This window comes from Phascolarctos cinereus, unplaced genomic scaffold (genome assembly GCF_003287225.1).
Source record: "Phascolarctos cinereus isolate Bilbo 61053 unplaced genomic scaffold, phaCin_HiC Scaffold_726;HRSCAF=1367, whole genome shotgun sequence".
NCBI classification, from domain to species: Eukaryota; Metazoa; Chordata; class Mammalia; order Diprotodontia; family Phascolarctidae; genus Phascolarctos; species Phascolarctos cinereus.
Window position 1 is genome coordinate 85,778,631 of NW_027556098.1, and position 26,609 is coordinate 85,805,239.

Genomic DNA, 26,609 nt, shown 5'->3' on the forward strand with positions numbered 1-26,609 from the left:
CCGCCGGGACGCAGGAATTCGGGAGGGCGAGAAAGGGCTGCGAACTCTGGGCAGAGTGGGTGCATTAGGGGCTGGTTCCGTAGGAGAGAAGATGGTAACAGGAGGAGAGAGGAGACTTTAAACACCTAACGGGCCAGGCTGACTCAGGCCGATTTGAAGGGGGAGGCTCCCTACATTACCTCTGGTCAGGGCGTGCAACGTAGGGGCGCCGAGAACGGGCTTGGGCGCGTGGGCGTGCCCCGACCCCCTGTCACTGTCAGGGAAGACAAGCACTTGGCAAGTGACGTTTAGGGTTGTCGGGCGGCTCCAGCTGTCTAGAACTGCTATGTCCATTTGGTCGTCTTTTTAAAAAGAAAGAAACTTTTGTTTCTTCAGAGTTTCCAAAAGAACCCTTCGATCTGCTAACAGTGTAACAAGCGCTACAAAAATAAAACAGAAAAGGCGCCCTGGTAATTTGGGTAGAGGGAGAGAGAGGCAATGATCGTGCAAATTGTCTTGGGCGGCTACTTATAATATAAGCAGAAAACTTGCGCTTTTGCTGGCATTCAAAGTGTTCCTTTGCCCCATCCCTTTCCTGTGGGTTATTTTGAATAACAACCCCCAACCCCCACACCAATCCAGTTACCAGAAAAGAAGGGCACACAAAGATTTTCCTCATTAGAAAATGGGGTTTATTTAAAGTTTTTTTTTTTTAATGGAAAGTAGTTCTCGGAAACCAAAGCCTCTCGCACACCTAATTTAGAAATGATTCAGAAGGACTCAGATAACACTGAAAATCTGCTCAGGATATTAGAGGCTACAGAGCCCCTTTTTTAATCTTATGGGCCCTGTTCTCCTATTACATGTGCTCTGCCCAGATTGACCTTTTATACTACTATCAACCATTTCAAATGATCACATTCAAAAACCAAGCCATCGTTTTCTTGTTGTACACTTTCTCCATTAAATAATTGTTGAAATTGCACTTTAGTTACATGAAGTTTAGAATTTCTGGGAGGCCCAGCCTTCCTTTATTTTCAGGAGAAAACAGTTAGCTTTTGACTCCGCTTTCAGTTTGTGGGACTTGACTCATTCCTTGACTTTTCACACCAAGGCCTATGAAAATAAATAGGTACTCTCAGGGTAACCTAGTCAGGACAAAGTTAACTAACTCCTAGGGCTCTTTAGATAATTGGAATTTTGATTTTTAGGCTTAGAAAAAGACTTCTATGCAAATTTAAGTTATTAGTGATATGCTGAACTACAAATTGAATGTGATGGAATGCCACATTTTCTATAAAAAGCTTTCTGTGGCCTTGAAAAAAATCACTGTATCTAAATGTTGTCACATTATTATTAAAATGAGACTACCACTGAGACTTACTAATGAGCTTTGATGAGGATAATGGATTTGCACTAACAATACCCATTAGAACAAAAATTCTTAAGATTCAGAGAGGGAAAATGGGGAAATATTGACAAGAATGCATGAGAAAATAACCAAGGCATCATAAAATTTTTAATTTCTGAATTTTAAAAAAATCAAAGATTCTCCTTGACATATGATTTGGCAGCATAAATCCCCCACCCCTTAATCCTGTTCATACATAGACCTTTCTCTAGTGTGCCACATTTTGTGTCCCACTCATCATCTATCTGGGATTTTTAACTTTTTATTTTTTTACAGTCTCCATCTCTTCTTCTTTTAAATGCTTAATTATTTCTCAAATGGAACATAGCATTGACTTGGTTCTAAGAAACTTTTCAAGTACCCTTGCCTTTCTCTCCTTTCTTATAGCTGAAACAGATGATTTCTCTATATTTTTCTTAACACTTTTTACCTCTTTAAATCCAAAAAGTTGATAATGAAAAAATCAGATTTTTAATATGTGTGTTTGTTACCAGATATAGTAACACTTTGATGTTTGGAATTTACTGGTAATCTGCAGGAGTGAGTTGGTTTGCTTTTGCATTTTAAAAAAAAGGTTTTATACAAATAGAGTCATGATTGCCAGAAGAAAATTGTTTATGTTTTTAAAAGTGCAGCCTATTTCTGAGGGCTTCAGAAGCTCAAGTACTTAAGTGGAGACTAGCCCTGTTTAGGCTTTGGGTCTGTATGTTAATTATAAATAATTCTTATCTAGTCACCATGATAGGAACTCTACCAGGCAACACTTAGTTTGTGTTATATCTACACAATGATATCTCCATGACTAATTTTTTTTTCTTAAATAAAGCCAGCTTCAACTTAAGAATCGGGAAAGGGTCCAATCTTTTTCTGTTGGTGTCACAGGTGGTCAAAGAGGAGTGGTGCTCCCTCAGGTTCAGACTCCTCAAAGACAGACCAGTGACTAGGTCTGATTAAATAGAGGATACCACTCCTGACACATTTTCCTGGGAATTGGGAAGCTAGCTCTCAAATTTGGTGAACCTATCATTGGACCAGTGAGGCTAGCCTGATATCCCTTGCAGTTTGAGAGATTGGCCAGCCTTAACCTTCTGGAGGGAAAGGAGAGAGGGTGTATCCTGATGAGTTGTGGAAAGGAATCCATGTCCTGGAAAACATCCCTATACCTTTTACATTTTTCCAATATCTGGTAGCAAAAGCAATGTTGGGTTGCATCCTTTTATTGCCGTCCTTGAAAATAACAAAAACTATATTTACATTAACAATGAATGATTCAGATAGGTCAGCAAACGTAATATGTAGTGAATGCTGAATTTGTAGTCAAGAAGTAGTTCAGTTGTGTTCAACTCTTCATGACCCCATTTGGGGTTTTCTTGGGAAAGACAAGGAATGGTTTGCCATTTCTTTCTGATTTTACTGATGGGGAAGCTAGGAAAACAGGGTTAATTAAATAACTTGCCCAAAGTCACATAGCTAGTTAAGTGTTTGAGGCCACATAATTGAAGTCTTCCTGACTCCCAGACCAGTGCTCTACCCACTGAGCCACCCATCTACCCCTTTCACGTCAGGAAGAGCCGAGTTCTAATCTTACCTCAGACACATACATACTAACTTTGTGGCAGTAGACAAGTCACTTAATTTCCCTTGCCTATTAAATTCTAGAATGGCTTAAAAGATCCTTGACCAATTATTGATGTTTAAGACTTCTACTGCTTGGTCCGATTTAGTGAGGCCCTGCTGTTCCCTTCATGCAGGAGTAATTTGTGAACTCATCCCTTTGGATTTGGTGCTGATTTTATTGCACTGTTTTTAATTCAAGGTCAGATTTCAGTCTTCAAAGAATATGTACGAGCACTAAGCATATGAATGGGAGACTGGTGGGTTTTTCCACTTAAGCTATTTTCTTAATGTCACGTGTACATGTCATAGCCTCTCAATCACTTGGTTCGTTCCACAGGTAGCAAGGCTTCTGTAGCTATTTGAATTCAAGGTTTGGTAAATTTGGGAGGTATGGAAGCCAACCTTGGTATACTCAGTTGCAGTACCTAAGAATGAAAATATGGGGAGCAGCTAGATGGCACAGTGGATATAGCACCAGCCATGGGGTGAGGAGGACCTGAGTTCACATGTGGCCTCAGACCAAACACTTGACACTTACTAGCTGTGTGACCCTGGGCAAGTCACTTAACCCTAATTGCCTAAAAATTTTTTAAAAATTTAAAAAAAAAGAAAATATAGAATGAATTTTTCCTTTTTAAAAAAAATTCCTAGTTTGTTCTTACACTTGTTTTTAAGACTTTTGAAATTGAAAAGTGGATTATCCAGAAGCATTCAGATGAGAGAAAAATAGATGATAATCTAGACATTTACTTGTAATTTTGAATGGAAGGACTGGAATATAATTGATTTTCACATGACCAAAAAAACCCCAAACAAACCAAAAAACAACCCTTTAATTTGTAATTTGATTTAACTGGCAGGTTCCAGAATGCTAGACAGGCTTCTTGTCTCCAGCCTAGAGACACTTTCAGGATCCAGTTTGTCCTATACTCAGCTGTCAAACACTGTGTTTTTTTCTTTTTTCTTTTTCTAGTTTTAATACAGAGAATTTTTTTACACTTAATAGTATTTTATTTTTTTAATTACATTTAAAGATAGTTTTCAACATTCATTTTTGTAAGATTTTGAATTCTAAATTTTTCTCTCCCTTCTTCCCCTCCCCTCTCCCCAAGATAGCAAGCAATCTTATTTAGATAATACATGTACAATCACGTTAATCATATCTCCACATTAGCCATGTTGTGAAAGAAGAATCAGAACAAAAGGGGAAAGCCATGAAAAAGAAAAAACAAAATTAAAACTGAAAATAGTATGTTTCGATCTGCATTGAGACTCCGTAGGTAAATTTTCTCTGAATAAGGATAGCATTTTTCATCATGAGTCTTTTGGAATTGTTTTGGATCATTGTATTGCTCAGAAGAGCTAGGGCTATCATAGTTGATCATCGCACAATGTTGCTGTAACTGTATACAATGTTTTTCTGGTTCTGTTCACTCATCATCAATTCATATAAGTCTTTCCAGGTTTTTCAGAAATCCGCCTGCTCATCATTTCTTATAGTACACCAGTATTCCATTACTTTCATATACCACAACTTGTTCAGCCATTCCCCAATTGATGGGCATTCCCTCAATTTCCAATTCTTTGCCATCACAAAAAGAGCTGCTATAAATATTTTTGAACATGTAGATCCTTTTCCCGTTTTTATAATCTCTTTGAGATACAGACCTAATAGTGGTATTGCTAGATCAAAGGGTATGCACAGGTTGATTGGCCTTTGGGCATAGTTCCAAATTGCTCTCCAGAATAGCTGGATCAGTTCACAGCTCTACCAGCAATGCATTAGTGTTCCAGTATTCCCACATCTTCTCTAACATTTATCATTTTCCATTTCTGTCATATGAGCAATCTGATAGGCATGAGGTGGTACCTCAGAGTTGCTTTAATCTGCATTTCTCAGTAGTGATTTAGAGCATTTTTTCATGTGACTATAGATAGCTTTAATTTCTTCATCTGAAAGATGAAAGAACTGTGTGTTCATATCCTTTGACCATTTATCGATTAGACAATGACCTCTAGTCTTATAGGTTTGACTCAGTTCTTTATATATTTGAGAAATGAGGCATTTATCAGAAACATTTGCTATAAAAGTTGTTTCCCAGCTTTTTGCTTTCCTTCTGACCTTGGTTACATTTGTTTTGCTTGTGCAAAACCTTTTTAATTTAATGTAATCAAAATTATCCATTTTGCATTTCATAATGTTCTCTGTCTCTTGTTTGGTCATAAATTCTTCCCTTCTCCATAGATCTGAGAGGGAAATTATTCCTTGCTTTCCTAATTTGTTTATGGTATCACCCTTTAAGTCTAAATCATGTACCCATTTTGACCTTATCTTTTGTAAGGTATAAGATGTTGGTCTGAACCTGGTTTCTGCCATAGTCTTTCCCAGTTTTCCCAGCAGTTTTTGTCTGATAGTGAGTTCTTATCCCAGAAGCTGGAGTCTTTGGGTTTATCCAATAGTAGATTGCAATAGTCATTGACTCCTGTGTCTTATATACCTAACCTATTCCACTGATCCACCACTCTGTTTCTTACAGTACCAGGTAGTTTTGATGATTACCACTTTATAATACAGTTTTAGATCTAATATGGCTGGACCACCTTCCTTTGCATTTTTTCATTAAGTTTCTTGATATTCTTGACCTTTTGTTTTTCCAGATGAATTTTGTTATTTTTTCTAGCTCAGTAATGTTTTGGTAGTTTGATTGGTATGGCACTGAGTAAGTAAATTGATTTAGGCAGAATTGTCATTTTTTATTATATTGGTTTGGCCTCCCTATGAGCAATTGTTATTTTTCCAGTTGTTCAGATCTGACTTAACTTATGTGAAAAGTGTTTCTTAATTGTATTGATACAGTTACTGGGTTTGTCTTGGCAGACAGGTTCCCAAATATTTTATATTATCTATAGTTGTTTTAAGTGGAATTTCTCTATCTCTTGCCGTTGGGCTTTGTTGGTGATATATAGAAATGCTGATGATTGGTGTGGATTTATTTTATATCCTGCAACTTTGCTAAAGTTGTTAATTGTTTCAAATAGTTTTTTAGTTGATTCTCTAGGATTCTCTCAGTATACCATCATATCATCTGCAAAGAGTGATAGTTTTATTTCTTCATTGCCTAGTCTAATTCCTTAAATTTCTTTTTTTCTCTCATTGCTAAAGTAAACATTTCTAGTACAATATTGAATAATAGTGGTGATAATGGGCATCTTTGTTTCACCCCTGATCCCTGATCTTATTGGAAATACTTCTAGCTTATCCCCATTACATATAATGCTTGCTGATGGTTTTAGATATCATTTTAGTGTATCATTTTAAGGAAAACTCTTCTTTAGATATCATTAGTGTATCATTTTAAGGAAAACTCCATTTATTCCTATGCTCTCTATTCCTTTTAATAGGAATGGGTCCTGTATTTTGTCAAAAGCTTTTTCTGCATCTATTGAAATAATCATATGATTTCTGTTAGTTTTGTTATTGATATGGTCAATTATGCTGCTAGTTTTCCTAATATTGAACCATCCCTACATTCCTGGTATAAATCCTACCTGGTCATAGTATATTATCCTTGTAATAAATTGCTGTAATCTCTTCGCTAATATTTCATCTAAAATTTTTGCATCCGTATTCATTAGGGAAATTGGTCTATAATTTTCTTTCTCTGTTTTGGCTATTCTTGGTTTAGGCATCAACACTATATTTATGTCATAATAAGAATTAGATTAGGCAAGAGGAAACAAAGCTATCACTCTTTGCAGAGAGATTTGTTGGCATACAATTGGGCAAAATAGTTCTTAATTATTACTTCAATTTCCTCTTCATTGGTGGTAAATCTACCATTTTCATTTTTGTTACTGGTAATTTGTCTTTCTTTTTAAAAAAAATCGCATTAAATAAAGGTTTATCTATTTTATTGGGTTTTTTCCCCATAAAACCAGCTCTTAGTTTCATTTATTAGTTCAATAGTTTTTTTTTTAACTTTCAATTTTATTAACCTCTCCTTTGATTTTTCAGAATTTCTAATTTGGTATCTAATTGGGGATCTTTAATTTGTTATTTTTCCAGCTTTTTTAGTTGTATCCCCAATTCATTGATCTACTCTTTCTCTATTTTATTCATGCAAGCATTTAGAGACATAAAATTTCCCGTAAGTACCACTTTGGCTGCATCCCATAAGTTTTGGTATGTTGTCTCATTATTGTCATTCATTTTGATGAAATTCTTGTTTCTATGATTTGTTTTTTGACCCATTCATTCTTTAGGATTAGATTATTTAGTTTCCAATTAATTTTCAGTCTATCTTTCCATAGCCCTTTATTACATGTAATTTTTATTGCATTGTGATCTGAAAAGAATGCATTTAATATTTTTGCCTTTCTGTATTTGATTGTGAGGTTTTTATGCCCTAATACATGGATCTCAGAGTATGTGGGAGGGAGAGAATAAAGTGTACGACTAAAAAGTCTTTTGGGGGGAAAAGGTTACAAGGGGATTTGAACACCAAATAAAATATTTTATATTTTATCTTGGGCAGGTAGGTGGTGCAGTGTATCATAGAGTGCTGGGTCTGGAATCAGGAAGACCTGAGTTCAAATCCAGCCTTAGACACTTACTAGTTGTGTGGCCCTGGGCAAGTCACTTAACCCAGTTTGCTTTAGTTTCCTCATCTGTTAAATGAATTGGAGAAGAAAATGGCAAAGCACTCCAGTATCTTTGCCAAGTAAATCCCAAATGGGATTGCAAAGAGTCGGAGACAACTGAAAAATGACCAAACAACAACTTAGGTTATAGTGTGCCTCTTTGTTATTATTCATCTTGTTTGAAATTTTTATTCTTCAGAAGTTGTGACCAAATAACGTCATTGAAAGAAAATACTGATATTAAAAAAAATGGACTTATGGATCAGAAAGCAAACTGTTAGGGATTGTTTCCCAAAAGGAAAACAGCCTGCTTCCTCTAGTTCAATTCTGGGCTGAACTCGTTGTTCATCTGCACTGTATGTCCAAGATAAATATATGAATGGATCAACTGAGTGGGCTACCTGAACAATATGCTTTTTTAAAATCCTCTTATTTGTTTTTCCTTTGTGTTTTGCTGAATTGGTCTCTTTTGAATGGTAGTGCATCTTATTGAAAAGGTCCTGTGAATTCGGGGTCCTGAGGCAGTCAACACAGTATTGTCCACAAACAGAAATATTTGGAGAACCTCTCTGTATATTGAGAATCCCTCTTAAATTTGGACTTTGGACATGTCATCATGCATGACAGCAATAAACACTTGGCATTCATAGCTCTTTATGTATGCATTGCTTGAATCATGATAACCAGCTGATTGTTAAGCAAAGTTCTTTTTAATCAAGTGATGATGAAGAAAGACAAATGATTAGAGAATAGGAATCTTCCCAGTATCAGGATAATTTAGAGCCATTCAAAATGAACTGGAATGTCAACATTTTTGGGAGAGTAGGTGGAGGAAGTTGTTGGTAATGCACATGTGAAGTTCTTCTGACTTCAAAGAAAAACAAAACAAACCCCTAAGAAAAAATTTCTGAAACTTTTGTTAGAGAGAGAGAGAGGAAAACAAATTCCTCTTATCTAAAGGTTTTATAAATTCAGAGAGGCAGTGTTGTTATAGTGGATGGAAGTGACCATGGTTAAGCCACATGACCTCTCAGTACTCTAAGTCACTCTAAACCTGCATGTTATAGATCACTTGCTAGTCTGCATTGATGAAGGGAGTTTATCATCCTGATGAAATCACAGGTCTGGACCACCTTGTCCAAAATAAAATCCTAATGATAGGATCTCAAATTTGGTCAGGACCAACACACTGCTTTATGCCTACATTCTTAGTAACTTATAATATAAGGAGGAAGAGAAGAGATCCAAGTTCTGCAGACTTTAAACACTGAGGAAATAATCCTTAAACATGGGAGAAATTCTTATTTTTAGTAGCTCCATGGTGTGGGAAATGCCGTGCTGGTGTCTGGCTTACAAAGTCTAGCATGCTATGAAAACAGACTCCAGAATGACTTTAGAGGCCGTGGGGGAAGCTTCTTTTCTAATAGAATACATCTCTGGTTTTCGTGATGAACTTTAATGAGAAAATAGGATTTACTTTACAGCCAGCTTTGCTGGGTCCTCTTCCATGAGGTGAATGATACTTGTACAACATGACTCTGTTAAGTTGTGTGAGCTCTCATTTATTTAGAATCCAGATGGGCTTTTATTTGCTGTATTATTCCTGTGATAATGTTCTACAAAGATTCTGAGGTCTTCACAATATTGAGGTACCTTCCAAATCCTAAGAGGAAGAATAAATTATATTTATTGTAGGGTTAGTATCAAGTGTATTTTATATGCTGATTGTTCAAAAATTGATATCCCGTGTATGAAATATAAGCTGCTATTTGTGTCATACAGAAACGTGATATTTAGTTACTTCATAATTCTGATCATTAGAGATTTTATCCCATGCTTAGATAGAACCCGAGGATACAGATAATCCAAACACTGTGGGCCACATGATTCCTGTGTGGACTCCACTTTAATATGATAATATTTTATACTTTTCTGTAATAATATTTTATACCTTAAAGGTTACAAAGCACTTGAATATGTGTTATTTCATTTGTTCCTCCTAGTTAAACAATTCTGTATTGTACGTAGGACAGGTAGTATCACCTATTTTACAAAAATCTGAGGGTGAGAAAAGTTAAGCAACTTGCCCAAGATTTCTCAAACATGGAGAGGATATTCTTTTTTTTCTCAGCTAAGGTATTGGAACTCTCTTTTCCACTGCCCATGGCAACCTAGCTTTGAATTATTAGTTACCACTTAAGGATTTACATGAGGCCCATGGAGGTTCCCTGATGCCAGGAAGGTACCTACTCTCTCTTTATCAATGCTTGATTAAAAAGAACTTTGTTCAACAGTCAGCTGGTGATGGTGATTCAAGCAGTGCATAAATAAGGAGCTATGAATGCCAGCTGTTTGCCACTATTGTACAGGGTGACCTTTCCAAAGTCCAACTGGTCCAGGGTCATAAACCTAATAAGGGTTTGATTTTACCCCAGGCCTTCCTGACTCCAGACCTATGGTGTCCATGATACCATACTGCTTCTGAGTTCTGGAAAATACAATAAATCTTGGAGGCAAAATTTGAGAGGGATGAATTAATCCTGGTTTCTTAATCTGGGATCTGTCAGCTTTAAAAAAATTAGATGGCTATACTTAAATATAATCTTATGTATTTTATTTTATACATTTAAAATGTTTTTCTGAGCAGGAGGGAGGGAGAGAATTTGGAACTCAAAATTTAATTTAAAAAATGTTAAAAATAGTGAAAAATTGAATAAAGTAAAAATGTTATACTGAGAAAGGGTTCTTGGGTATCACCCGATGGCTAAAGAGGTCTGCAACATGACTTATATGAGAAGAATCTATGGATTAGGTGAACTTGAATTTCTTTTTCTGCTTGAAATTCTTTGATCTTGTAAATTCAACTTTTATGGCTCTTTGCATTACAAAATACTGTCAGTCTGCTAGGGGGTGGGACTGAATATGTGTATGACTATTCTATAACCTATCACTCTTAGCAGAAAAAGCAACTTAATGCCCAAGTCCTCCTGATGGTATATCAGTATCATCATCTTGTTTAACAACATATGTGGAATGTATGTTTACTTGATATGAATTATCATAATGATATTTATATTGTTATGCTATATCACAGATACAAAATGGAGTGATCTCAGAGTCCAATTTCTGCCCTCTGTAAAGGAAGGCATTGGGAGGCAACAGATGCAAAGTTAAATGATTTGTCTTGGGTCCCACAGTGTATATGTGTTGGAGGCTAGACTTGAACCCAGTTCTTCCTGGCTTTGGGGCAGGTGGGTGGTGTACTAGATAGAGACCTGGGCCTGGAGTCAGGAAGATCTGAGTTCAAATCTGGCCTCAGACACTAGCTTTGTGATCCTGGGAAAGTCACTTAACCCTGTTTGCCTCAGTTTCCTCATCTGTAAAATGAGCTGGAGACAAAAATGGCATACCACTCCAGTATCTTTGCCAAGAAAACCACAATTGGGGTCATGAAGAGTCAGATAGGACTGAAACGACTGAACGACAGCTTCCTGGCTTTGAGGTCAGCTCTTTATGTGTGCCACCTCTCTATAAACTAAAACGGTAGTAAAATGACTGCAGTTTTTAAAAAGCAATGCTTCTATCTGTATTGCTAGAGTTATAGAATGTCAAAATGGGAAGGGAACATAGAACTAAGTCCATCAGCTAGCATTTATTAAGCACCTCCTAGGTGCTCAGCATTTTGCTAAGTGCTGGGGATACAAAGAGAGGTTAAACCCAGACTCTCCTCTCAAGGAGCTTTTCTCACGGGGGAAAACATAGGAACAACTATACACACACATGAGATATAGTAAGGACGTGTGGGGAGTGGTCTCAGAGGGAAGGCATTCACATTAAGGAGGACTAGGAAAGGCTTATTGAAGAAAGTGGGACTTCAGCTGAGACAGAAGGAAGCCAGGAGGTGAACATGGTGGCCCCTTGATGACTTGTGTGAATGATACTGTAAAAATATTTGAAGACAAACGCTGTTCTCTTCCACCACACCTGCTAGAAGAGTCCCTAGATCAAGGGTTAACAGTGGTTAAAATATCTTAACAGCTGTGTTTCAAGATAATTGGTTTCCTTTATAATCCTATGTACTGTATTTTATTTTATTCATTTAAAGACAGTTTTCGGAGAAGAGCTTCATAGGTTTCACCAGCTTACCAAAGAAGGGTCCAGGACCGCCCCCCCCCCAAAAAAAAGAAAGAAAGGAAGGAAGGAAGGAAGGAAGGAAGGGAAGGAAGGAAGGAAGGAAGGAAGGAAGGAAGGAAGGAAGGAAGGAAGGAAGGTAGGTTAAGAAGCACTACACAAGAGAGCTTCTGGGCTGTAGTCCTGACTTTGTCATGAACTCTCGGTCACTTAACCTCTCTTAGGTCACAGCCTTATTGTCTACGAAATGAAGGAGTTGGATTAAATAACTTCCAAATTCCTTTCCACCTCTGAGATTTTGTGCCACACACTTTTCTCTGGGGAATCTTCTAAGTGTATTAGGACATGTACTACTCTAGAAAGAGAACAGGAGGGTGAATTACTGATGTGGAGATGTAATGAATTCTAGCACTAGCAAGAGAGACTACTTATGGATTAGGAAAGGGTAAGGGACATGTACACGTTTGGACACCCCTACCCCCCTGCTCCTTACTCCCTACAAGACTTCACAGTTATGTCACCTTTGTAGGCCTTGGTTCTTTTATTTGTGAAATGAGATGATTCTTAAGCTCTCTTTTAGCGCTCATATTCTGTGATTACTTTTACCCATGGGGAACATTTTGACACGACTGAATTTTGTAGACACATCCCTTCATTACTTGGATCAAAAGCGCCCCTTCATCTCGTGCCCCACAGCATGCCAAGATAAGATAAGCTTACAAGTCATAGACAAATTTTGGAAACTTTTAAAATATGGATTCAGAAAAATTTGTATTTAGTGTCTCAGAACCTAAGTAGATTGTCTAGTACCTGGCCATCCCCATATCATCCTTAGACTATCTCATAAATTTGTCTCCATGAAGTGGTGGTGAGGGTGGGGGTAGGGAATAATAATTTATTAAGCACCTACTATGTATCAGGTGCTGTGCACTTTGAAAATGTTTTCTTATTTGATGCATTTCAATGAAGTTTGTATTAAAGTGATTTCTTATTAAGTAAATTGTATTTCTTATTGAATTTCATTTAAAAATTGAAGATGCAGTCCACTGAATAATGATTTAATACCTAGGCAAAGTTATAACTGGAGCAAAGCAACTTTTCCCAGGGTACCATATTTGCAAGGCACTGATAGCCTTGCAGTCCTTCAGCAACAGAGAAACAATAGAACTCCTTATTATTCATAATCAGTTAAAATAGAAGAGAGGGAATGAGGGGTAGGAAGATGGTCTCAAGAGACACATACATACATCTCTGATACATACTGCATACCTGACCGTAGGCAAGTTAACCTCTCCATGCTGTTAGGCAACTCACAGCATAAACATTTGCAGAAACGTTGTTGATCTGCATCAATAGAGGGAGTTCTCTCATGAGGAATTCTGAGCACCAATGAGATCCCAAATCTCTAACCAAGTGCAAGCATATAGGGGTGTGCTGGATACCTCCCCACACATACATGCACACCTCTGATGTTTTGGTTTTTTATTAAAAACGAGCTTTGCTCTTTTAAACATGTCCTGCTCTTTTAATTTTAAGGTATGGAATGTTGTATGAAAAAAAAACCACTTGTAGAAAGCCTGTATTTGCTTACTGTGTAGCTCCCCTCTTCTGCCCCAGGCCACCTGGCTGTTTGCCCAGCCTCTCTCTGTCTCCCTCCCTCCTGAGCCAGCCAGGCTGAAGCTGGGCTGCCTCACCATTTTTTGGCGGCTTGTATTTTACCAGGATTTCTCTTCTTATCTCAAATATACATGAGTTTGATCTGTTCCTGCTTCAGTTGATCTTCCCCAGCTTGCTGTCCTCATTCATTCTTTTCTCCTCCCCCTCTCCTTCATAGCTATTGCTTCTTCAAACCTTTTTGTTCTTACTGCAGAATTCTTCATTTTTCTATTTGTCCTTTTTTCTGTTCCTTTAGTGAATTTTTCCTTCCTTTCTACATGTTCCTTCCTTCTCCCACCCCTATCTGGCCTCCATTCATCTTTTCTTACAGTACTTTCTTTTTCTCCTTCTCTCATACCTCTTTTCTTTTAGAGGAGAATGTTGAATTACTCTGTTTATTGTGAGAACACCATTCCTTTTATTTTTATGGAAAGGGATAGGATGGACATTGTGAGTTTTAGCTCAGCCTCTCCTCCAAACTCAGCCTTCTGGGATAGGAAGATGAAGAAGTCTTAATTTGGTTTGGTCAATTTGATTTAGCTGATTACCTGGTTGAAGATAAAGATGATAAAAAATTATTTTTCTGTTATTACAGCAAAAAAAGGGCTATTTTAGGTCTTATTTTTAAAATTTAGTTGTAAATTTAAAAAAATAAGTTTTAGTTTCATTAGCTTGATTAATAAAAATAATGACCTTTATGATTGGATACTCAGTAAATGTTTAGCTTAAAAATGAATTACCTGCATACTCACCCTAACAAAATGTGCTACATGCTCATATGTCTGTAACAAGAGAAGAAGGCTGGGAGAGGCTGCCTGTGCCAGTATCCTGGAGTCTCCTTCTCCCCTCTGGGTTTTGTCCCAGTTGCTTCTACTATTGAATGTATCTTTTGTGGGATTTGCCACCAAGTACTTTTTTGCTGCTTGCTTTAAGTGTAGAGACTTCTAGTTATGGTTGTGATTCTGGATATACTAAAATTATATTAAATGATGTAGCAGATCTTTAATATGGTATATATTTAAAGGGAAAAAAGGCTTTGGAAGTAACATTAACCAAAATATCAGTATTTCTGTATTTGTATTTAGAGCAGGTCAAAATTTAAATGATGAGTAGTAAAAATTGAGACCAACCCAGAAGCTGCAGCAGTATTTCTTTATCTGTGAAATAAGGTTATTGGACTGTTTTATTATCAAGAACCCTTTAAATTTCAAATCCTCTTCTTACCCTACTTTATCCTGTAGTTAATAATAAAAGTAATTAGTGCTTGTTAGCACTTTATCATTTATAAAGCATCTTCATATATATATATTTTTGCATTTCATCCTTCCAACAATCCTATAAAATTGAATATCACCATTTATGGATGAGGAAGCTGATACTTAGAGAAATTAATTGCTTTACATCAAGTCACAAAGCTAGTAAGTTGCATTTAGCTAAAGAGGAGACTGCTGCCCAGTAGGTCTTTAATCTCACTTGGTTATGGAGTTACTTTGGTTGTTCGGGAAGAGAACTTTTCTTCTTCTTCTTCTGCCTAATGGAACATAGGGGTTTTTACATCACGTGTTGTTATGAACTATCCATACCTCTATTATGTGGGTTAATTGACTGTAGCTTGTCTAAGAATTTCATATTTCATTTTTGTTTAGAGTTATAGCGGACATATAGATTGCAAATTTATTGGAAGTGGTTGGGTTAAAAATTAGCGTTCTTAAAAGATGTATTGTTTTCATGAAAAATCAGGAGTTTAGTAGTTGTAACTTGTAACTAGGTCTACCAGCAACTTTTGAGTAACATTTGCAAATCACTTTTTTTCTAATTGCATTTAAATTTTTGTTTACATTTTAAAAAAATTGAGTTTCCAAATTTCTGTCCTCCCACCTGCCCCCTATCCATTGTGAAAACAAGCAGTACTGTTTCAGGTCATGAAAAACATACTTCCACACCAGTTATGCAAAGAAAGAAAGGTAGGAAGGAAGGAAGGAAGGAAGAACCCCTCCCAACTCAAGAAAAATAAAGAAAAGGGAAAAATATGCTTCAATCTGCACTCAGAGTTCATCATTCCTCTCTGGAGGTAGATAGCTATGGGTCACTATAGGTCCTTTGAAATTGCTTCGGACCATTCTCTTGATTAGAGCCTCTAAGTTTTTCATAATTGATCATTATTACAATATTACTGTTACTGTGTATGATGTTCTCCTGGTCACTTCACTTTGCATCAGTTCATGTAAGTCTTCTCAGGTTTTTCTGAAACCATCCTGCTCATTATTTCTTAGAGCACAATAGTATTTCACCAAAATCATATACCACAACTTGTTTAGCTATTCTCCAGTTCTTTGCTATCACAAAAAGAGCAACTATAGATATTTTTGTACAGATAGGTCCTTTTCTCGTTTCTTTGATGTGTTTTGAGATAAAGACCTCCTAGTGGTACTGCTGAATCAAAGGATGTGCATAGTCTTATAACCTTTTGGGCATAGCTCCAAATTGTTCTCTGGAATGGTTAGACCAGTTCACAACTCCACCAAGTATGCATTCATGTCCCTATTTTTCAGCACTTCCTCCAGAATTTATTACTTCCTTTTCTGGAATGTTAGGCAATCCAGTAGGTGAGGTAGTACCTCAGAGTTGTTTTAATTTGCATTTTTCTGAGCAATAGTGATTTAGATAATTTTATTTATGTGATTCCTGATTGCTTTGATTTTTTTTGAAAATTTCCCGTTCATATCTTTTGACCATTTCTGTATTGGAGAATGGCTCTTATTTTTATAAATTTGGCTGAGTTTCCTATATGTTTGAGAAATGAGGCCTATGTCAGAGAAAGTTGCTGCAAAAATCTTTCACTTGGGACAGCTAGGTGGCGCAGTGGATAAAGCACCAGCCCTGAAGTCAGGAGGACCTGAAGTCAGGAGGACCTGAGTTCAAATCCGGCCTCAGACACATAACATTCACTAGCTGTGTGACTCTGGGCAAGTCACTTAACCCCATTGCCTAACCCCCCCCCAAAAAAAATCTTTCACTAGTTTCTTGTTTTCTTTCTAAGTTTAGCTGCATTGATTTTGTTTGTACAAAACTTTTTAAATTTCATGTAATGAAAATTAACCATTTTATTCCAGTGATAGTCTCTGTCTTTTGTTTAGTGATAAATTCTTCCCTTATCCACAGATCTGATGGGTAAATTTTTCCATGCTCCCCTAATTTGCTTATGATATCATCTTTTATGTCTAAATCATGTAGCCATTTTGGCCTCATCTTGATATACAGTGTGAAATGTTGATCTATACCTAGTTTCTACCAAACTGCTTTCCAGTTTTCCTAGCAATTTTTGTCACATGATAAGTTCTTACCACCAAGGCTTGGATCTTTGGGTTTATCAAATCCTAGATTCCTGTGGTCATTTACTGCTGTGTATTGTGCACCTAATTTATTCTACTTACTCACTATTCTATTTCTTGGTACCAGATTGTTTTGATGCTTACCACTCAGTAATATAGTTTGAAATCTGGTACCGCTAGGCCACCATCCTTCTCATTTTTAAAATTTGATTCTCTTTGTATTCTTGACCTTTTGTTCTTCCAGATGAATTTTGTTGTTGTTTTTTCTAGCTCTATAGAACAATTCTTTGATGTTTAATTGATATGGCACTAAATAAGTGAACTAATTTAGGTAGAATTTTCATTTTTATTATACTGGTTTAAACTACCCAAGAGCAATTAATATTTTTCCAGTTGTTTAGATGTGTCTTTATTTGCATGAAAAGTGATTTGTAATTGGGGTCATATAGTGCCTGGATTTGTCTTGGCAAGTAGACTCCCAATTTTTTTTATTGTCTGCAGTTATTTTAAGTGGAATGTCTCTATCTCTTCTTGCTGGATTTTCTTTCTAATACATAGAAATGCTGATCATTTATGTAGGTTTATTTATATTCTGCAACTTTGCTGAAGTTGTTAATTGTTTCAGCTAGCTTTTTGGTTGATTCTCTAGGGTCATCAAGGTATACCGTTGATAATCTGCAAAGAATGATAGTTTTGTTTCCTTATTGCCTATTTTTATTCCTCCAAGTTTTTTTCTTGTCTTATTCCTATAGCTATCATTTCTAACACATCATTTGATAATAACGGTGATAAAAGTTATCTTTGCTTCACAACTGATCTTATTGCAGAGGCTTCTATATTACCTTTATTACAGATAATGTTTACTCTTGGTTTTAGATAAATACTACTTATCACTTTGAGAAAGGCTTTTTTCCCCCTATGCTTTCTAGTGTTTTTAATAAGAATGAGTGTTGAATTTTGTCAAAATCTTCTTTATCAAAATGATCATATGATTTTTGTTGTCTTTGTTATTGATATGGCAATTTATGAAGTTTCCCTAATATTGAACTAGCCCTGTGTTCCTGGCCTTAGTGAATGATCCTTGTGATATATTGCTGCAATCTCCTTGTAAGTATTTTATTCAAATTTTTTGTACCAATATTTACTAGGGAAATTGGCCTACAGTTTTCTTTATCTTTTTACCTGTTTAGGTATCAAAACCATATTTGTGTCATAAAAGGAATTTGGTAGGACTCCTTTACCTATTTTTTCAAATAGTTTATGTAAAATTGGGATTAATTGTTCTTTAAATGTTTATAAAATTCATCTCATCTGATCCTAGGGATTTTTTCTTCGGGAAATCACTGATGGCTTGTTCAATTTGTTATTTTTTTTTAAGATAAGATTATTTAATTAAGTATTCAATTTCTGTCAGTTTTATATTTTTGTAAATATTCATCCATTTCCTTTAGGATGTCAATTTTACTGGCATATAATTGGGCAAAATAGCTCCTAATAATTACTTTAATATCATCCTTGGTGGTAGTGTGTTCATCCATTTCATTTTTGATACTGGTAATTTGGTTCTCTTCTTTCTTTTTAAATCAAATTAACTGATGTTTTATGGGGTGAAAATAAATAAATAAACCAAGTCCTTAGTTTAATTTGTTAGTTTTAAAATTTCTGCTTTTATTATCTTTCCCTTGATTTTCAGGATTTCCATTTTGGCATTTAATTAGAGATCTTTAATTTGTTCTTTTCCTAGGTTTTTTTTTTTAGTTACATGCCCAATTCATTGATTTACTTTCTTTTATTGATTTATATATTTAGAAATATAAATTTTTCTTTCTTAAATTCTGTTTTTTGTTGCATCCCACAAATTTTGGTAAGTCTCATTGTCTCATTATTGTCATTCTCTTTAATGAAATTATTGTTTCTATAATTTGTTTTTTGACCCACACTTTCTTTTTAGTTTCCAATTAATTTAGTTTCCAATAAATGTTTAACCTTTGCTTCCTTTATTGAATTTAATTTTTATTGCATTATGTTCTTAAAAGGGTGCATTTAATATTTCTGCTTTTCTGCATTTGTTTCTGAGGTTTTAATGCCCCAATACACGGTCTGATTTTGTATAGGTGCCATGTACAGATGAGAAAAAGATACCTTCTTTTCTATTCCCATTCAGTTTTTTTCCAGAGGCCTGCCATAGCTAACTTTTCTAAAAGTCTATTCATCTCCTTAACCTCTTTCTTATTTATTTTATGGTTAGATTTATCTAGCTCTGAGAGAGAAAAGTTGAGGTCACTCACCAGTATAAATTTACTATTTATTTCCTCCTAAAGTTCGTTTAACTTTTCCTTTAAGAATTTAGATGCTAATTTAGATGGTATGCCGTTTCACACATATATGTTTAGTATACTGATACTACTTCATCGTCTGTGATATTTTTTAGCAAGATGTAGTTTCCTTGCTTTTTTAATTAGGTCTATTTTTGTTTTTGCTTTGTCTGAGATTATGATTGCTATCCCTGCTCTTTTTATTTCAGCTGAAGTGTAATAGATGCTACTCCATCCCTTTATTTTAACTCTTGTGTGTTCCTGTTTGAAGTGTGTTTCTTGTAAACATATTGTTAGATTCTGCCTTCTAATCCATTCTGCTATCCACTTCTGTTTTATGGGTGAATTCATCCCATTCACATACACAGTTATGATTACTGTGTATTTCCCTCCATCCTATTTTCTACTATTTCTTCTTCTCTCTCTCTTTTTCACCATGTCCTTTTTTAAAAATCTATTTTGTTTCTGACCACTGCCTCCCCTAATCTACCTTCCTTTTTTTTTTTTTAATTACTTCCCCTTTCTCTCCTCCTTACCGTTGGGTAAGATAGATTTCTATACTCAATTGAGTGTGTGTATATGTGTGCATATTATATAATATTATGTAACATATATAATATATGTAATATAGATTGTGTATATTGCTCTTGAAGGAAAGACAATTTTTTTCTCTTCTTTCTGTCTGTCTGTTTTTCTGTCTTTCCTTCCTTCCTTCCTTCCTTCCTTCCTTCCTTCCTTCCTTCCTTCCTTCCTTCCTTCCTTCCTTCCTTCCTTCCTTCCTTCCTTCCTTCCTTCCTTCCTTCCTTTCTTTCCCAGTGGGGTTAACTGATTTGCCCAGGGTCACACAACTACTAAGTGTTACGTGTCAAACGTTGGATTAGGACTCCGGTCCTCCTGAATCCAGGGCTGTCCTCTAACCACTGCGCCACCTAGCTGCCCAAATAATTTTTCTCTTTAAAATTAAAATTTCATTCTTTCCACTCTGCACTCTTGATTTACCCATAATCATACATGGACCATTGTCTAGTCTTTGATCAGATGCAGTCCATTGTTTCTCTTAAGCACTCACAACTTATGCAGTCTGAATAGTATTCTGCTTGCCCAACTTATAGCTGCATGGAACCTCAAGAGATCCTTTGGTACAAGTTCCTCTCTTCAGGAAGAGTGATGTGGCATTTCCCCCATTTTATAGATGAGGCAATGACAGATACCCAGAGGGTTTGTGTGACTTGTGCATATTTTGCACCTAGTAAGTGACAAAGGATGTCATAAGAGGAAGTAGTTTTGGCGTGTGTTGCCTCTCTTTTTCAAGGTGACCATACTTTTCATTCACCTCACATAGCTTTCTATATCACTTTTGTTAGTTGACTTGTACTAGTTAACTACTTGTACTAAGTATAATTGGACAGGATAATTTGTGGAGAGAGAGAGAGAATTAACAGTTTAGAATTTGTGATAAGATGAGCAGGAATCTGAGAACAGCTCATCTCAGGAATTTTCAGAGAGCAGTTTTCAAAGAGTATTGCGAAATGATGAATTCCATAGACTGAAATACAAGTCAGCCCAGTCTGGAGCGGAAATTCTCCAGAATGAAATTCTAAAGACACAGAAATAATCCTTATCAGGAAAGAATGAGGGAGTTCTCAAAGAAACCAATGTGGGAATACAAGTGGATGCATCATGTATAGATAATGGAAGCAAAGGAAGGTCAGAGGATGAGCAGAAAGTTTAGTATGGTTCTGTCAGCAGAGTGTTAAGAGTATGAAGCTCAGAATGAGTCTAGACTGCCTGAGAGGAGGCTGAAGACCATAAGAAGGGCTGTTTTTGTTTGTTTGTTTAGCAGTATTGTAAGGAAGAGGAAGATCAGAGAAGGAATAGGGCCACTGCATGGGTTAAATGGGATCATTGTAACAGAAAAAGTGGCAGAGCTGCTCAGCTCTATTTTATTTCAATTTTCAAGGGCAGCTAGGTGGCATAGTGGATAGAGCACTGGCCCTGAAGTCAGGAGGCCCTGAGTTCAAATGTGGCCTCAGTAACATAACACTCACTAACTGTGTGACTCTGGGCAAGTTGCTTAACCCCAATTGCCTCACTTAATAAAAAAAAAAAAGAGGCCCATTTATTTATTTTACTTCAATTTTCTTTGGCAAGGAAAATGACCTTTAGCTTCTGAAAGACAATTTAATTGTACAGATAATTAGCTACTACTCTATGTTATGTGCTGTGCTGTGTTTGGGTTACAAAAACAAAACAATACCTCCCAGAATAGAAATGGTTAATAGGGACCTGATCCCCAAGAAGAATAGGGAAATAGGAAGGGACACTTCATTATCATGATGAGCTCAATTCGTTTAATCATATGAGACAGGGGTGGCAGCAGAATCAGTGGCAGAGGGATCTGTGAATTGTGGGGAGAAGAGGAGGATCTTGGGGAATAGCTTTAATTTTTTCAGTGAAATAGATTGCAAAGGGGAGAGTGAAGAGAGGGTGTGGGACAGGAGTTATGGGAGATTTGAGAAGGGATGAAAAGATTTGGAAGAGCAGCTGTGGTGTAATAATGAGTCAGGGATGGGTAAAAAGGTTGTCTCGCTTTATTGAGCCCTCAGTTGAGATTATGTAATATAAATTTGTAGTGGGTGCAGTCAGCATGGTTCTGTGATTTTCTCCAGCTTTTTTTAGCAGCATGTGATTAGAAGTGAAGGGAGAAGATGGTGGGAGTAATCTAGGGCTGACAGTTGGAAAGATTGGTGATGTTATAAGGGGGCAAGAGAATCAAGAGAAGAAGAGAGTGTAGAGTTGAACATCAAAGGGTCAAAACAGGAAAGGGAGGACAATAATACAGGGAAGGTATTCTAGGAAAGAAATAATGGGTTGAAAGACTGAAGGTGCCAGTGAGGATGAAGAGCGAGGTGTGAGGTTACAAGGCAGAGAAAGAGGTGAAATGAGAAAAGATTGTGATCGTTAGAAAATTTCAGAGTTTACAAACACAGAAGTGGAGCACTTGTGCGTAATGGCAAGATCAAGGGTATGACCATTTTTCTTTGTGACTGAACTAAGGTAGAGGAATTAGTCATGGGAAATTAATAAATTGAGGAACTAGGAGAATAGGATGTTTAGCACAGTATCAGTATGTTGAAATACCTTAGAATGCAGGCAGAGATTGGAGAGGAGATAAAGACCATGGACCAGCCAGAAACAAGTGTCTTAGAGGTCAATAAATAAATAACTGCTACCAGAATTGTGATTGCGTGGCTAAATACAGATTTAGTGAACTTCAAGAGAAGAAAGGTGATGGAGGTAAAAGGGAGAGCCTGGAAGTAGTGATGGGGAACGAGGAATTTTCTGAGTACCCCATCTTGACCTGTGAGTCAGGGGTTCTGAGTGAAAACATAACCACTGCTACAAAGGATAGACAGGAAGTCTGTGTTGTGTCATCAGGAGGAAGCCAGGTCTCAATGAGTGCAAGAAGGTTGGAGGAGTGGGGAAGGAAAAGATTTAAAATGAAAGCAATTTGGGACACAGTGAGAGGGATGGGTAGCTTCAGAGTGGGACATTGGGAAAATAACCTTAGTCAATTACTCTCCTTTAAAAGTTTTTTTCTTAGCTTCCATGATAGTATACTATCCTGCTTCTCTTTTTGACATTTACCTGCTCCTTCTGCTTCCTTTGTGTCCTCTTCTGCCCAATCTCTAAATGTGGGCATTCTTTAAGGTTCAGTCCTTGGTCCTCTATGCTCTTTCCCCTGGACATCTCAAATTCTCCTATAGCTCTAGCCCTGACCTCTTCAGACCCACAATTTTTAACTACTTACTGGGTATTTTGGACTCTTACACTTAAATGGGTCTTTGATCTCACCAATTTGTTCACACCCTCTAAGAGTACAATTTACATCCCGTCTATTCCTTCTTATTACATGGAACTCATCTATGTATTCTGTTAAATCCTTCTCAGAAGACCTAGTCACTGTGCCAGGATCTTCTTCCAGGTTTCTTAACATTATAAGAGTACCCCATCTATTATCACTTGTTTTTGCTACATGATTTTCACCATATATCTCTTCTATGCATATTTTACATCATTTCTTCTGCAGATTAATCATTAGTAATATGCTGTAGCCTTATTTATGCCTATGATGCATCTTTATTGACACTTGGAGTGATCTTCCTTTGGATTCTTTGAGGATAATGATATTCCAAAATGTTCAGATTTGTAACAATATTAGAAGAATGTGTTAGGTGGATTTTTGTTTCAGGGAGAAATTTAGGGTCATTGAAAGTATTGTGCATTTTCCCAAATGCAATTCATATCATATTTTTCCTCCTATTCAAATCTGGTCTGAATGGTGGTATTGATTCAAGATTATGTAATTAATTGGACCAGTTCACTAGGCTGTCCAGATAGTTGCATATTATGGTCTGAACAATAAACACTCTTTACCCTCCTATGGCCCCCGTAGGGATTTTTATGCTAATCTCTTTGTGTGATTATGAATCTCATTCAGAAGGCTGTTCAGCATTCTGGTAATTAGCCCAGTCATCCACCAGTTAGGAGCATCTGGAGGGCCTTACTATCTAGAGAACTGTCTTCCATTTGGACTGTGTACTAGATGTCCTCTATGCCAATAGCAGATAATTTTGGAGAACAAATTTTTTTTGTTTTATGCCTTTCTTAATATTAGTAATCATACGGTAGACCTACAAGATTATCTCTGCTGCATTCATTAGGAAACCTTATATGATTTTAGCATATTACATGGGTTATACTTTATTATATACTTTTATATATTATATATATTATACTATAATATACTTTAGTATATACTTTAAATACATTATACTATATATATAATATATAATTACACATATTATATACTTTAAAAATTGCATTTTACTCCACCAAATCATGTTATTTTAGAGTCAAAGAATAAGCACAGTAGAATCTTGTATTCTATTCACCTTTCCATCAGTCATGTCATTATAAAGATGAGCTCTTTTATCTGTTATCATTCCAAAAGCCTGCTTCTTCATTAGGACAGCTAGGTGGCACAGTGGATAGAGTGCCAGGCCCAGAGTCAGGAAGACTTATCTTCCTCAGTTCAAATTATCCTCAGACACTTACTAGCTGTGTGACCCTGGACAAGTCACTTAACCCTGTTTGCTTCAGTTTCCTCATCTGTAAAACGATCTGGAGAAGGAAATGGCAAACCACTCCAGTCAATATTTTTGAAGAAAACCCCAAATGTGGTCACAAAAAAAATCAGACATGACTGAAATAACTGAACAACAAAAACCTCTTCTCTTGTCATGCCCTTGATAAGGTGTAGATTATTCTAACAAAGATTTTGTAGAGGTGAGAAATTAGATATATCAATTGGTAGCTATTAATATCCTCTGAGTTGTTTTCTAAGCAATTATAAATATTTTTAATTTTTCTAGTAATTTACTTCTTCTCTTATTTTCAGGTATCTTACAAATCTGTCTTTCCACACCATCAAGAGGAGATTCTCTCTTTGAAAGCTGGACTAAATAAAGTATATGTGGAAGAGGTTCATGCAGGAGGTAACACAATGAACTTCACAGATTGTCCTCAGCTTTTCTTTCCAGTCTTAACTCCTGACGCCGCCCTCTACAAACCTTTTGCTTTTGACTGTCTGGTTTATTCTGTATCCCCCAAACACATCTTCCTTCCCTGGTTTTCACTTTCAGGGTACAAGGTGAGAAGATAGGGGCAGGAAAAATCATTTTAGAAAGCCCAAACTGGATTAGCCAACATTCAGGGTTAGGTGGAACTTAATTATATAAGGGCCCCCCTAATTCTACAATCTTAAGAATTACTCCCAAGATTCTGTGCCTAGTAAATTAATTCAACTCACTCATTTAGGTCTTGGGTTGTGTGAGTTCAAAACTGTAGACCTTCAGGCATCCATCACTTTATAATAGGTATACTCATTTCCTTCAGCAAAGATAATGGCTGTTTTAGTGTTGCCATGCGCGTTAAGTGGTCGTGGCTGGTCTCTGTGTATGATTCAATATGGAGCCATGACTGAGAGGGTCAGGGCTAGCATCCGTTCTTTTTAAGGCATTGAGCCTTCCTTCCAGGATCTACCATTTAGGGGACTAGCTGTGATACCAAGCATATAGTGTGGCATGTAGATAGTCATGCATTTGGAAGTACACGAGTCATAAATTTAGTTTTAAATGGCCACCTTACAGATAATTTTTAGTTTCTCAACATATCCTAGGATAGAAGCCATGGCAGTGTAGCAAAAATGGCCCTATATTTATAGTTAGAACTGGAATTCCAGAGCAGCTGCTTAGTGACCTTGGGCAAATGGGAGTCACTGTCTTCAGCTCTGAAACTAGGAGTTTGTGCTTGAAGAGAAATATTCCTTCTGGCTTTAACTCCTATGAACCTCTCATTTTCAAATTCAAGATATCATGTATTGATTACGAAATAATGCCCTTAAAGACTTTTAATGTCCAATTCCCCTCCATCCTCTTCCCCTCACTGACTGCCACAGGTTATGTACACTATATTCCTAACTTGAGCTTCTTTCCATGTATCTTGACTTATCATTTTTGTGTAATATATCAATAATGATGCTATTTACACTGATGAGAGAAGGGCCAAAGTCTTCGAAGGTCCTCAAGTGCCTTCTAAAAAGAGTTCCCTTTATGCCTTTAAAAACCATCTGAGACAGGTGATGATACAATCATTTTACAAATCAGTGGCTGAGAAATTCGGTGACTGACCAGAGTTACAGTGTGAGGTTTTTGTTTGTTTGGGTTTTTTTTGCAGTGCTCTAGAAATAACTTTATTCTTCAGTTCCAAACGCTAGACTAGAGATAAACTTTAGAGAATTTGAACTCTGTGATGTGGTGGGTACTTCCTTCTTAGGTCACAGATCTATACTTTATCTATCTGAGGCAGCTACATGGTGCAGAGGATAGAACTCTGGGCCTGGAGTGAGGAAGACCTCAGTTCAGATCTGGCCCATACATGTACAGACTGTGTAACCCTGGGCAAGTCATTTAACCTCTGTTTGCCTCAGTTTCCTGAACTGTAAAGTGGGGTTAATAATTGCACCCGCCTCACAGGATTGCTGTGAGGATAAAGTCGGATAGTATGTGCAAAATGCCTGGCCAGTAGTAGGTGATGTACACGTGCTTCCTGTTGTTACTTTTATCATAATCATCAGTATTATTCCATCTTATCTTATGTTGCTTTTCTCCATGCCCCCCATGGGGCACTGACTTGTTTTGGGGATCTTTTGACATCGCTGAATACAGAGGTAGCATGCCAGCTCTCCATCAACTGTCCTTTGGTGTGTGGCCAGACCACTTCCTTTTCTGATACGTTAATTTTTTTGTTTAGACTTGTGATTTTATTAGCGTAGGTAAATCCTGATGTGGAAACTTCTTCTTCCAAGGCAGATCATCAAATCTTCTGTGACTTTTCAGTCTTAAGCGAGTTGCCTGGCACAGCAGGAAGTGGAGATTTGCCTGGGTTTACAGAGCTAGTTTGTGT

At 36.7% G+C, this 26,609-nt stretch overlaps 1 protein-coding gene across 1 annotated transcript in view; it reads left to right on the forward strand.

The window, feature by feature from the left end:
* The window catches only part of ST3GAL6 (ST3 beta-galactoside alpha-2,3-sialyltransferase 6), an 85,688-nt gene that overhangs the window by 238 nt on the left and 58,841 nt on the right, over positions 1–26,609 (forward strand). The window contains 1 exon segment of the mRNA XM_020978330.2: positions 24,544–24,640. The gene's annotated coding sequence lies outside the window, so the exon portion shown is untranslated.